The 12,480-nt window shown below is 39.9% G+C and overlaps 1 pseudogene; it reads left to right on the top strand.

Moving 5' to 3' along the window:
* The window catches only part of LOC140938321 (uncharacterized), an 8,894-nt pseudogene extending 6,258 nt beyond the window's left edge, over nucleotides 1-2,636 (top strand).
* Nucleotides 2,637-12,480: the final 9,844 nt, after the last annotated feature.

Here is a 12,480-nt window from a genome sequence, read left to right as displayed (position 1 = left end):
AACACAAATTTTCCAACAATTCTTTTTCACAGACAACAGTGAACATGAACACGACATGCGTGAGCATCCAGGTAAAGTAATTTATCCATACTCCTTACACTTTTGTAATTATCACTATATTCTCTAAACAAGTATATATCATCTTTCGTAACAAATTCTGGGTCAGAAAATAGCTGGAAATATGACTGAAAGTCATTACTTTACAATTTTCCAACAGATTCTGGCCTGCGCGCCATGCCCAAAAGGAAGGTGCCGCGTGGTAAATATGAATTTAGTACAACTTGATACACATTGAGATAACGACATGCATATGAATTTAGTACAACTTGATACACATTCCTATATACTACTTGAAATAGCGAACGATGTGATGATACAAATATTTAGTATTTTCTACTTAAATTGTATCAAACATTAATCTAATATTATCCTGAAGACAAAAAAAACTGCTCTCAACTAACATTCGAGTTTGAATAGAGGGAAGGGAAAGCGGTGCAGATTGTTCTGTTCTCTAAACTTACTCTATTTGAGTATGAGTACAATGTCTCAACAACTTTGTTGCAAAGAGTATAGGTCTTATTTATTGACCAGTAGTACTTGAAAGTGCTGAGAAAAAGACCTTGAGAACAAATCCTTCACACTCTTGAAAGCTCCTTCCTTTTATACTCATTGTTATCAATCTAAATGAAAGAAACAAGAGTGTGAATAGCCAAGGTATTTATTGTATACAGAAAAATAATTAATACTTACCTCTAAGAATCGTATCCAACATGACATGTTCAAAATTGCCTTTCAAAATAGAAGAAAACACTCATAAATAACCACAAATAAATTTTTACTGCTATTGATCAAATGCATTTTCTACTTAAAGCTCTAAAGAGAATAATAAACACAAAGGAATTTGATGCAGCAGTTTGTGAGTATAAGTTTTCCACAGTTCTAATTACATTCACTCTTACTTTACTATTCTAAATTCTACATATCAGTTCAATTTCTTTATCAAATCATATACTGTAAATCCTCTAACAAGCCCCCTCTAAAAATCCCGATTTTGAAGATATATGGAAAGTTAATAAAAGTTCGATAAATATCCGATCAATAGGCTTTTAAGGTTCTAGAGCATTCTAAGTGTTTACCTTTAAAAATGAAACATAATGAATAATCAATTTACTAATAAGCTTTGCATGCATTAACAGTGTGCTTTTTGAGAGTGGGACATCTTGTCTCCAAATTTGACTTCCCTCGGAAGATAGTTATCTTTTAAATGAACTTTTCGACCATTTTAGTAATTAACTTAGCTGTAGTTAGGGTTTTGTGGTTCGTTTTTGTTGGCAGATAGATCCTACGCATTATTATATATGTAGACATATGGCCAACGACCAAAAACAAATAAATAGCGAGCTGCTAAGGAACTGAAGGAAGAAGGGGTAAGCAGTTATAGACAGAGAAAGAGAAGAACATCAGGAACAATGTAGAACCGCCTTGTGAGTAAGTAAAATAAACCTTGTAAGTTTAACTGGCTGATTTTGTTGAAGTTCCTCTCCTTCTCGCCGACCCCATCAGTAAACGACACTAAAAAGCATCGTTTACCTGTGGAGAACCCTTCTTTATCAGAGGTGCACTGAGTTACGTTCAGCAGAGTGCTGAAAAAGCCAGTTTATCAGTGTGATAACCTAACGGTTTTTACCGACCTAATACAAGTAAATGTAAATAGAAATGTAAATGTAAAGTTTGTTTTTGCATTGATTTATCTCAGCTATGTTTTCTTTCTGTATTGAGTGGTAATAGATGTTTTTTCGTTTAGACTTAGGATCTGATCCGAGTTGTAGTTAACGGCTTTCTGTCATTTTGCGAGTGGATTTTTACCAATGTGTCGCCAGATGGAAGATATTTCATTAGCCCTTTACGGATTAATGGCAGTGCATTGCAGTCTATATGCAGTGTACTTAAGCATACAAGTGGAGGAAAATTGTCTGCCACGTCTTAATCTCCTGCACTGGGCAGATTAATGAGTAGGAAAGTGTTAATTCAAACTACGTGTTCGGAGAAGGGATACAGGGATGTTAAGCTTAACATAGATGGGGGGACAACCTCTTCTGAAGACCAGGTTTCCATTTTGTGCACTAGTATCTCAGTACTCTCTGTAAATACATCTTCCCATCTTCTCAGTCATCACTTGGAGGAAGACAAGGCAGCAATGCCTATACAATAATAGATGTTACGTTGGGGACCTGTATTTCACAGCATAAGCTGGAAGTTTCTTTGAGGTGGAAACAACTGCCACAATTGTGGATTCACTTTCTAATAAATTCATTCTGCGATGCCATGACAGATGTGATGAACTTTATGGTGACACATGCTCAGCTGCCTACCTTGATGTACAGGATGCAGTGCAGTCAGTGGGCACAGAATTTAATGTGGAGTCTGTCAGTGCAATTTTTGGGTACACAAATGCAAATGACTATGCTGATTTGGCAGCCCTCCATCTCAGCAATGTTCAGCAGCCATCCTATGGGGTGCTCATTGGCTGTGAAAAGTCTGTGGGAATTCTAGTACAGGTTAATGGCCTTTGTGCCCTGATTGACAGCCTTATTCATGGCAACAGTGCTGCCATCACACTACAGGCAGCCTCTTAATTTCCTATTCAAGAATGCTTCATGATCAAAATCTAGACTTAGCTACTGGCACCTTTACAATAATTAGTTAGATTTTGCTGACGTAGTTCTTTCCTGGAAAATCACACCTGGAATCGCAAAAGTACTGTAGTGTTTAGACATTTTGCTACTGTTATATAGAGTTATTGGTGCGCAAAGAATCAGGGTACTGTAACATGGCACGCTCGCTGGTGTAGATTAGAGAAACCTGTTGAGTCTGTCTGCACTTATCTGGGTATTAACAGGCCATCATTACAAGTACCGTAACTTCTAAATGATGTTATTTTGTTAAGGTAATTTCCTGCAGAAGACTTGTGAAAGGAAACCGTCCAAGACAAGAGGAAATAGAGAAATATACGTGAGCTTAAGATAACAGTTGTAAACGCTACCCAATACAGGAACGCTCCTGAAAACAAAAATCTGCTCCATGACATTAGCAAGGAGCTTTGTAAAACAAAAAACGCAAACTGCACTTCAGCTGCTCATCCTTAATTGCTACTAGTGAGAAGAAGTTAGAAAGGAAGAGACTGCAACTTCTTTGCTTGGGTAGCCAAAGGGAGGCTCCAATTGCCTGACTTGGAGTCTTGAGTATCCCAAAAGATAATTAAAAGAATGGGTAAGAAAAAAACCAAGGAAATGTTCCACTAGCCCAGTACATTCCAACCTTCTTTAGGACGACACTCACTTATCAAACAGCATTTACCTTGGTGTATTTTGGATGGAGCCATATTACCTTATACAAAGAAGAGAATCGGGAGAGAGGGAAAATAAATGATCTAAGAGTACAAGCGCAGAAAATAGCATATAATTTCTTGCCATATTTTTGGTGTTAAAGAAACGCCCGAAGAGTTACATAGTATCATCTCTTTTTGTTTCTCAATGTATTAGCTTCAACTGAACGAGTAGAAACATAATAGTGGGCCCCCAGGAGCCCATGACGGTAACAAAAAATTTGACATTTTTGCCTTTTGTAAAAATTTCTGTTTGACAGATGTTTCTGTTTTTGGCTATAAACAATGCTATTTTCCCACTAAAGAAACCGTGGAATGTTAAGATTGAGTGGTTCCTAGGTTTTTTAAGAGCTCAGTCAATGTATTTATTATTTAACGACGATTTTGTTAACATGATATTAAACGTCAATTGCAGGGACTAAAACTTCAGTAGAGACCTTCAGTTAATTAAAATGTATCAATTATAAAATAATGATATTTTTCTTTAAAAAACTTGCTAAGCCACCTTAACTATGGTGACAAAATAACCAGCACGCCGATGCTGCAAAAGCATGTGCTTTGCAAAGAATGTGATGAACAACCTCGCGATTAAATTTGCGTAACCCGCATCTGTCCACATTTTTGTGTTCCGAGAGAGATTTAAATCACTTGTCTAGGCTGAAGGTATAGCCGATCAGTCTGAGAAATCATTTCTTACTAACTTAAGAGAGAGAAAAAGGAGATGTGATATTTCACAGGCCTTGAAGACTGGGAAAAGTAGGTCCTTTCTGGATCTGGATGACTTGCAGCACACTCTAAGCAAATGAGACCTTCCATGGCTTGTTCAATGAAAGTACCCAATGCCTTACGCCTGGGCAATATCATTCATGGGATACCAACCAGCCTACAAAAGGTAATTAAGAAGTCGCTGATGTCCTATTATTGTTTTGAATTTAGCAAAATTCAAAGAGATGGTGAGGTAGAATGTTATGTAAGGCTTCTTCAGTTTGTTACTGAAGGGCATAAAACCTACGACAGGCAGAAAGTGAAGATCCTTGCACCACTGATCGACAATGGCATTAATTGCAATAAGGCACTGGTCCACAAAACCAAGTCTGCACAGTAACTGTTTTCAGGAAATTCTGTTAAATCTGCCATGAAGTTTCTTCATGCAGCGAAGATTGCAAGTAAACGCGTTTGCGAACGCAGAAAGAGGGTAGCAGTATTATCACAAGCAGTGTCTTTATGTTGAGGAAACAGATAATGTACTCCTGGAAAGAACACTGACCTGTCTTGTAGTACAGCCTTTTCTACTGGCTATGCCAGCAGACGTTCGTCTGGCTATAAAAGTCTAGATCAACTCTTCAGAGTTTTCTTGAGTTCTGTTGTTCAGCAAGGTTAGCACTCAGCATATTATTCTTGTAAAATTTTGAAAATGGCTTCAGCCCCCGCCGTGCTATTTTGCACTCAAACCGTATGCATCCAGCCGAAGCAATCAGAATCTCTCAGCGTTATCCAGTGAAGCGCTCAAACTCTGTCTTCAAGCTCTGAACCTCCCCATTACGGAATCCAAAGGGCAGCTGCTCAATTGTCTGAAGTGGGCCTTGCCAGGAAAAGTGGCCACGTTGACAACAGTGCAACCAAAGCGAGTTTCCAAGGCTAAAGCTCGTAAGGGGCGCCCTGCAACGAGAACAACCACGGTGACCAGGAGCTCGTCGGAAATGTACTCAGGGGTGAGTACATTGACTTTCCATTACTTTTGCCCGACACGTTATACTAGTCCCAGACCGCTGAATTTCAGCTCCGTTTGGACGACTCGTCCTCAGGCCCCATGGGTTCTCCGGTTACCATGGTCAGAAAGAAAAAACCAGTAATTGATACAATGTTCAAGTGGCTCTACGCTTACATGACCTACATGTTAGTACTTGTGAATGCCTACCCAAGACGAGCACTCGAGCTTACAAAATACTTGCAAATTATTAGCAGAGCAGTCGCTAAGTTTAAGGGCTTGGCCTGGCTATTGTATGACCAGCAGTTTCGTTGCCTGGCAGCCTGACTTGTCCCTGAGCTGGGATGAGGTAGACCTTGAGCTATGGACAGTGATTTTTGCAGGCCTCACTAAGCCCCACTGCAATGTTTGCTCGAGTCCTTATCACGCTGAGGATGTCTGTCCTTCTGCTGACCTTAACAGAAAATCTCGCCACCCCCAGACTGTGTGCTTTGACTTCAACAAGTCCTCTGGCCGCCGGCGCTGAAACTGCAGCTAGAGTCTGTAGCTCCCAGGATGGCAATTGTTCCTGGACGCTTCCAGCCAATATAGCTTCCGTTTTTTCTACTTGTTTAATGCTCCCCCATTAATGCCAACTTGTCGTCATTTGTTTCATAAATTAGTTACTTCGCATTTAACATGAACCGTAAAGGAACAGAGACATTAATTTTCAGTTGTTTAGATATAAGTTTAACAGGACGATGAAGTGAGAAAAATTTTTTTTCCATACGAGATTTTAATAGAACCGTCTATTGTCTTTTACTTAACAGAACAAGCCTCCAGTAAAAGAAGTTCTTTGGAAGTTAGCATATATGATGACTGTTACTCGGATGTTAGGTGATGTGAAAGATACGTGCAATATAAATTACCCGGCAGCCATTTCTAGAGAGAGTAATTATTACACAAGGAAATACCAAAAATGTTTTTGATGCACAGGTTCTTTCCCTCAATTTAAGATTAATACTCTTAATGACTCATTGTTGGACGCCAGTGTCAGGATGAGAAAAATTATCGTGGACTTCTCTTGATTTACATACTGAACAAATACTACTGGCAGATATACAAGATTCCAGCCCTCACTTACTCTAGGTCACCAAACAGTAATAATGTTTACTAAAGCTTGTTTTGTTCCATTTTTAGTAGGCTGCGAAATGCCACAAGTCACTGTGGAGTCTGAAGAATTGTGCACACAAAAAATAACAATGTAGCAAACGAAAAGAGGAGACGTGTCCAATTGGCCGTAAAGAGGAAGGAGGAGAGAATTGGCAATAGTGCACACAGTTACATTGTGGCCAGTGACTGCACTGTAGGTCTTGTGATGCTGTGAGGCCGAGACCAGTACTTCTTAAATGTGTCCAGGCTGCAGACATTTGTAATCAGACACATGTAGAAGCATCTAATTATTTACATGTGTATGTTAAATCAGTTACATTAACACCGGATTGAGCAGCCGCTGCCTATACTACTCGCATTATATGTAAAAATTCTTCCGATCACCGGCAAGTGTGACTTGGGACCACAAGGTCAGAAAGAATAAAATGTTGTGTTACGGTTAGCCTCGATAATTTTTTCTATTGGACTACCTAAATTGGTCTTTTCGAGCCGGATTTGAACTGTGTAGCCAGCTAAATTACCCGAAGATTTGGTGAGCCAAGCACCTTCAAATTTGTCTTCTAATTGAATAGAAGAAAGGATGCTCAAATTAAGGCTGTCATAACAAGCCTTCAAGCAAAACAGCTAGTGGAACGAGTAAGGAGAGAAAATGAAGCAAGTGAGAAAGAATTTAGAGAAGGAATGGCTCAAAAGAAATTAGGGTTGAAACTGGAAACAGGAACTTGACCTGCAATGAAAGAAAACAGAGAACAAAATAGCTATAATGTGCGCCCAAAACAAAGCAGAGGTGCGACAGTTAGAGCAAGATATATTGGGGCAAGAATGTAGAAGAAAAGGAGAGCAATGACATTGTTTGTCAGGTCCCATTACTGGTCAGATGCAGAGATCCGTTTTCTTATCACCACATGGAAGGATCATCATCCCATCAGCAAGAGACATAATGCCACTGTGCGAGAATCCATTGCAAAACAACTAACTAGTCTGTTGAAAGAACAGAGGATTACCTTCATTCGCACAGCATCCGTGTACAAGTCTCAGATAAAGAATTTAGAAGATCAATACAAACGTGTGAAGAACCATAATAACAAAATTGGGAATAATCGGTAAACTTCCACATATTGTGAAGATTTAAATGAGAACGACTCTTGGTTCAACAACGCTTGAATTCTGGTGCTGAGCCATGGCTACTGTTGGTAAATCTGATTGGGCAAATGTGGGCTATAGCTGCCAAATTAAAATACTGGGTTGCTGTGCCAAAATTACGCCGAAAGCCGTGATTGAATGTGGGTTTCAAGACGACAAGCTGCCCATTAATATCTCCCCCTCATATTCTGGTGGGAAATCTACCCTTACAACGCCAGTACCAGAGGAAGAGCTATCAGACTTTAGCGTCGGAGACGAAGAGGATCAATCCCTTTTAAAAACGTCTTTTAAGGCATAAACTGGCTTCCTCCAACAAGGGGAACAAAGCTTTGGCTAGTACGCCAAGTTTTCCACATGACAAAGCCCAATATCTACTGCCTCTCGTGAAGCTGGGGATAAAGATCTTGAAAAACGTACTGGAAGCAAGGCTGATGAGAAAGCATCTGGTACATCAAACCAAGCAACAGCTAAAGGCAAAAGCCAGAAATGTGACCACGACTTTTTTTTAAAGGCTAGCTGAAAAGGAGGAGGAAGGGAAATAAAAAGGCAGGAAATGATTTTTGTAGTGGTCAAAGAAGTCGCAAACATCTTTAAGGAAAAATAAAACACAACTAGAACTGTCACACTGGAAAAGAACTATTCGTTGTTTTTCATTGTTTCGTTTGCAGAAAATTGTAGCAATCATGTTAGACACTGATCATGAACTAATTATGAAAACACTACTCACCCTGCTTGCAAGGTCAATTTTAAAGTTTTTTTTTTATCACCAATAAGGCCAGTGAATCTTTTTTTCAATTGGATCAGCACAAATTCAGGTTCAGGATCTTACACTGACAAGGGCAAGCAAAATGTTTCTTCTATGAGGAATGTATAATTTGAAATTATGTAAAAAGGACAATTATCATTGCCCCATTTTGTCAAAATTTGTTGAATTAACTGAGGCTATGTTTGATTTACTAATGTGATAGTTAAAGGTGCGCTATGTTGACAAAATGGTTCATTACATATGCAAACGTTACTGAAAAAAGCCTCCTTTATCTTGTTTCTCAGCCTGGAACCTTCACTGTTCTCGTGGCCTAGGAGTGGGAGGAGCTCGTCTGGTTCATCATGCTCTGGGTCCACATCTACATCATCTACAATGTCAATGCAGATGTTATGCAAAATACAACAGGCTATAAATGGCAGTGGTACTTTGTCCACTGATTCGTCAAGTTTGACTTTGACGCAGTGCCATTAGACTTGCTACAAGTCGACCTCTTGGCGTGTGGAGCGAGCCTTTTTTGGCCGTGAAGCGGCTGACCACGATCGACGAAGTCGCGATAGGTCGACTTGTCTCGCTTGCAGGGTTTTCATTTGCATTTCGCGCCAAAAATGGGGAGTGGCGTGACTCACATTTGGGGTTTCAGGTTTCATTTGCAAGTCCTTGACTTCAATGGCGGAATGTCCTGATTCCACTCCGACCAAATCCATTGAACGTGTATGTGTATTTCCATCATCGAAGGAGCAAATTTGTTTACTGTGTGCGAAAGTTGTTTCTAACAGTGATTTTAGGCAAAAGTTGACGACCTCAGGCGGCCGGAAAAAAACAAAAACTTGTCTCAATCTGGAGTCAATACTGGGAAAGGAGATCTCCGGTGACTGTTTTTTAACTAATATTTTGTGTTGTAACTGTGCTGACAAGAACGAAACCCTTGTTCGGAAGCTTCACGGAGTGAGAGAAAGCCTCGAATCGTCGAGGAAGGCCATTACAGAGGAAAAAGGAAGCATAACTTCTGTAAAACGGCAAGCAAGAGATTCAGATCGTGGTACGAGCGAGCAAAAGAGCAACAAAAGAGCTCTGTTTGTAGCGCGTGATGACCCCCCTTCCACTGACAATTCGATCGCGGCGATGTTATGCAGAGATGCAACGACACAAGTGGGTTTCGAAGATTTCCTTGAGAAAGAGAGTATTTCAACCGAGGTAAGTTTAAAAAAAAAAAGAGTATTCACGGTTACATGTTCTGTCATGTTACAATTTGCTATTAAAAACTTAGCGTAATTTCCACACTCGATAAATATATCCTACTGTGTGGCACAAAATTTGTAAGGGTTCACTTTTTGCGATTTTTCCAGCGATCCGCAAAAATAAGCTGCCGCAAATAAAATTCACCGCAAACATTTTTTCCGAAAAATTTACTCCAGAGCAAATATTCTCCAAAGTGAATTCGCTACAGAAAAATACAGTAGTAAGAAATTGTGTCTGTTTAACTACAACTTGTTCCCTTCATCCAGAAACAAAATGGGTGCAATGAATTACTGATTTTACATACGCATACTGTAGTATTGTTTGAAAATATATATTTCCATTGCATGTACGTAAAAAAAAAACGAAAATAATATCAATGTTGGATACCGAGTACTGGATACTTTCTGAAAATCGCAAAAATTAATTCCTAGCAAGAAACAATCTGTCCTAATCGCAAAAATTTGTTCCCACACGGTATTTTGAAACTTTCCAATTAACTAAAGCCGTAAATTTTAAGAGCCACTCTTTTGCTATTCTTGACGTAAAATTTAATAAATTTATTATCATTGTTATCGTCATTTTTCTCGAAATATCATCTAATTTGGTTCTTACTTCCTTTGTTTTGTAGGAGATCATACACTTTCCAAATAGTCCCTTGAGAAGAATAGCCGTCTATGAAGACAAGGCCTGTGTTATACGCCAGCTTTGCCTTGGCTCCATAGAATCGGTTGTAAATACCCTGCTTCAAAACAAGGAATGGCAGAGCATTGTTTATGGCAAGGTCTCCAATCTCATAACAACGGAATTGACAGGACCCTGTGTCCTATCAGAGCCATCCCTGTTACGGCAGAAAGCAAAAGAAGATCTTGTCAGTCTGAAATGGAGTGACATCTATGAAGAGTTGTCAAAACGGTGCCCCCTATTCTTGAAGTTCCTTCTGGCATCAGTCAGCAACCCATCTCAGTCTAGAAATGTTCACAAGAAAGGCGAAGCACTACACCCTCCTATGTTAGATGCTGGCTGCCAGCTTTTTTCAGTCTCCAATTCAGACCTTGATGCCACCAGACGTGTGAAGTCTATTGTACTAAAGAAGGGGGGCCTGAAGAAAATTGATTTCAAGAGATTAGCCTCTCTTCATACTTGTTTGAGTTACAACTCCACTAACACATTAATGGAGAAACTTGGACAAGGGTATGACAGCAAGTTAGTGGATTGGAAAGAAGAAGTTGAACTTGGGGTGAAGAGAGAGGCGGACATTTTTGAATCATTAAAGCAAGCTCAGACTGCTGAGAATGAGAACCAAATCAAGGAAAGAGAGGCAGATCTACATACCCAAAGGGCCTTCATGCATCAGGGATATTCCTTTACAGGGGATAATGTTGACATGAGGTGTACTCCCCGGCAAATGACACTCAAGAACAGGAACAGACCATCACATGTTCCAAATTGTAGCATTCAAGAACCGAGTGTCATCAAACCACCTTCCCTCAGACAAACCGAAAGGGAAACGTCGATGAGATCCCTTTTTCAACCTTCCTACCAAGTTCTGACGAACAGTCCTTATTGCAGAGAGACCTCGTTGTGCTTTTGCGACATAAATGGGCCCAGTATATTCCTTCTCTATCTTGGATGAAAGATTATTTACCCTCCTGCATAAGCCACAACCATATGGATCAGACACGCCAGAAAACAGAAAAGGTATAAATTAGCTGTGTACTAAAATCACTCGATGGAGTCAGCTGAAAGCAAACCAGTGAAAGTCCTCAGTAGTGGAGACTACCTAACGTTTGAAAGGCACAAGGAAGCCCAATCTGCAATGCAAGACACCAGGACTCCCTCATCAAGACTAGAGGGCCTTATTCCAAAGATAGCAGATTTCCATGCCCAAATGGAGTGGATGCAGGTACATGTATTGCTATTAACATACAAATGAGTTATATTTCATAATATGTGGTAGTTTTGAGTGCGTTAGTGTGTCTTTCCAGGAAAACTACATACTCCTTGGTGCAAAAGAGATAGGATATTCCTTTGTGAGGAGAGGGGTGTGTTATCAAAGACTGAAAACTTCAAAGAGAATTATAAAGCACAATAATTTGAAATTCCAAAGAGGTGGAGAGAGGGCCTCAGGAAAAGATCCTGGGGAGATATGGCTATCTTATGGATTTATTAAGTGTCTAACACATCTGTAATGTTTGTGAGACCCCTGTAATTTCTATTTCAATATTTTTCACCACACACATACACACCCCTAGAGAAGGAATTTAAACTCTTAATTACTTATAGATAATTTTTTTGTTCTTGGCAGGTCATATGGCATCATTTCTATGATACCAAATCTGCTAGGGACACTGGAACATTGCATGCTATGAGAAATCCAATCGATGCCAGAAATGTGTCAAATGACCCCCACAACCGTTATTATGCTTCTGCTGACTTCATAGACAAAGTTACAGATGCCTATTTAATCCGTGGAGCATTAGTACATTTTGGAATGGCAAGCGTTGAAGAAAAGCCAACAAAAAACCTCTATGAAGGCAGTGGACTTGATGAAGAGGGCAAGAGAAGCTATGTGGTTAAAGCTATCACAGATTTCCTGGAAGAGCATATTGTTTACAGTGTACCTGAGTTGAGCCACACCGCTCCCACAAGCAATGATCTTAAGTGTCGAGTATGCCAGAAAGCCTACAAAAGGTCAACTGCCTTGAAAAAACACGAGGAAGAGAAGCATGGGATTCTGGACATTAGTCAGCCTGCAACATAACAGAGCCAGACAGTAGACAAGGTCAGAAACTACACCCATCAGCTTCTCATACTGCTGTTACTGCGCCTTGACCACAATGATGCGATCGAACATAGGGACGGTGAACGTGTCACAGGCTGTACAAATACTTTTGTCTCTACTTCAAGGTGTCCAATTGTCCGAAATACTCATTTGCCATGCTTCAACTTCAAGCTCAAGTCAATGTACTGTTGTCTCCGAGATTGGCTCACTCACTCACTTGGAATAGGTTTGTCAACCATCAAGGGAAATCAGATACAAACCATCCAATGGATCTGGAGATTCAGCATGACAATAAGTTGTTCGAG

This window comes from Porites lutea, chromosome 5, assembly GCF_958299795.1.
Source record: "Porites lutea chromosome 5, jaPorLute2.1, whole genome shotgun sequence".
In the NCBI taxonomy this organism is placed as follows: domain Eukaryota; kingdom Metazoa; phylum Cnidaria; class Anthozoa; order Scleractinia; family Poritidae; genus Porites; species Porites lutea.
Note: the sequence above shows the minus strand (reverse complement) of the source record. Positions and strands in the feature narration are given on the sequence as shown.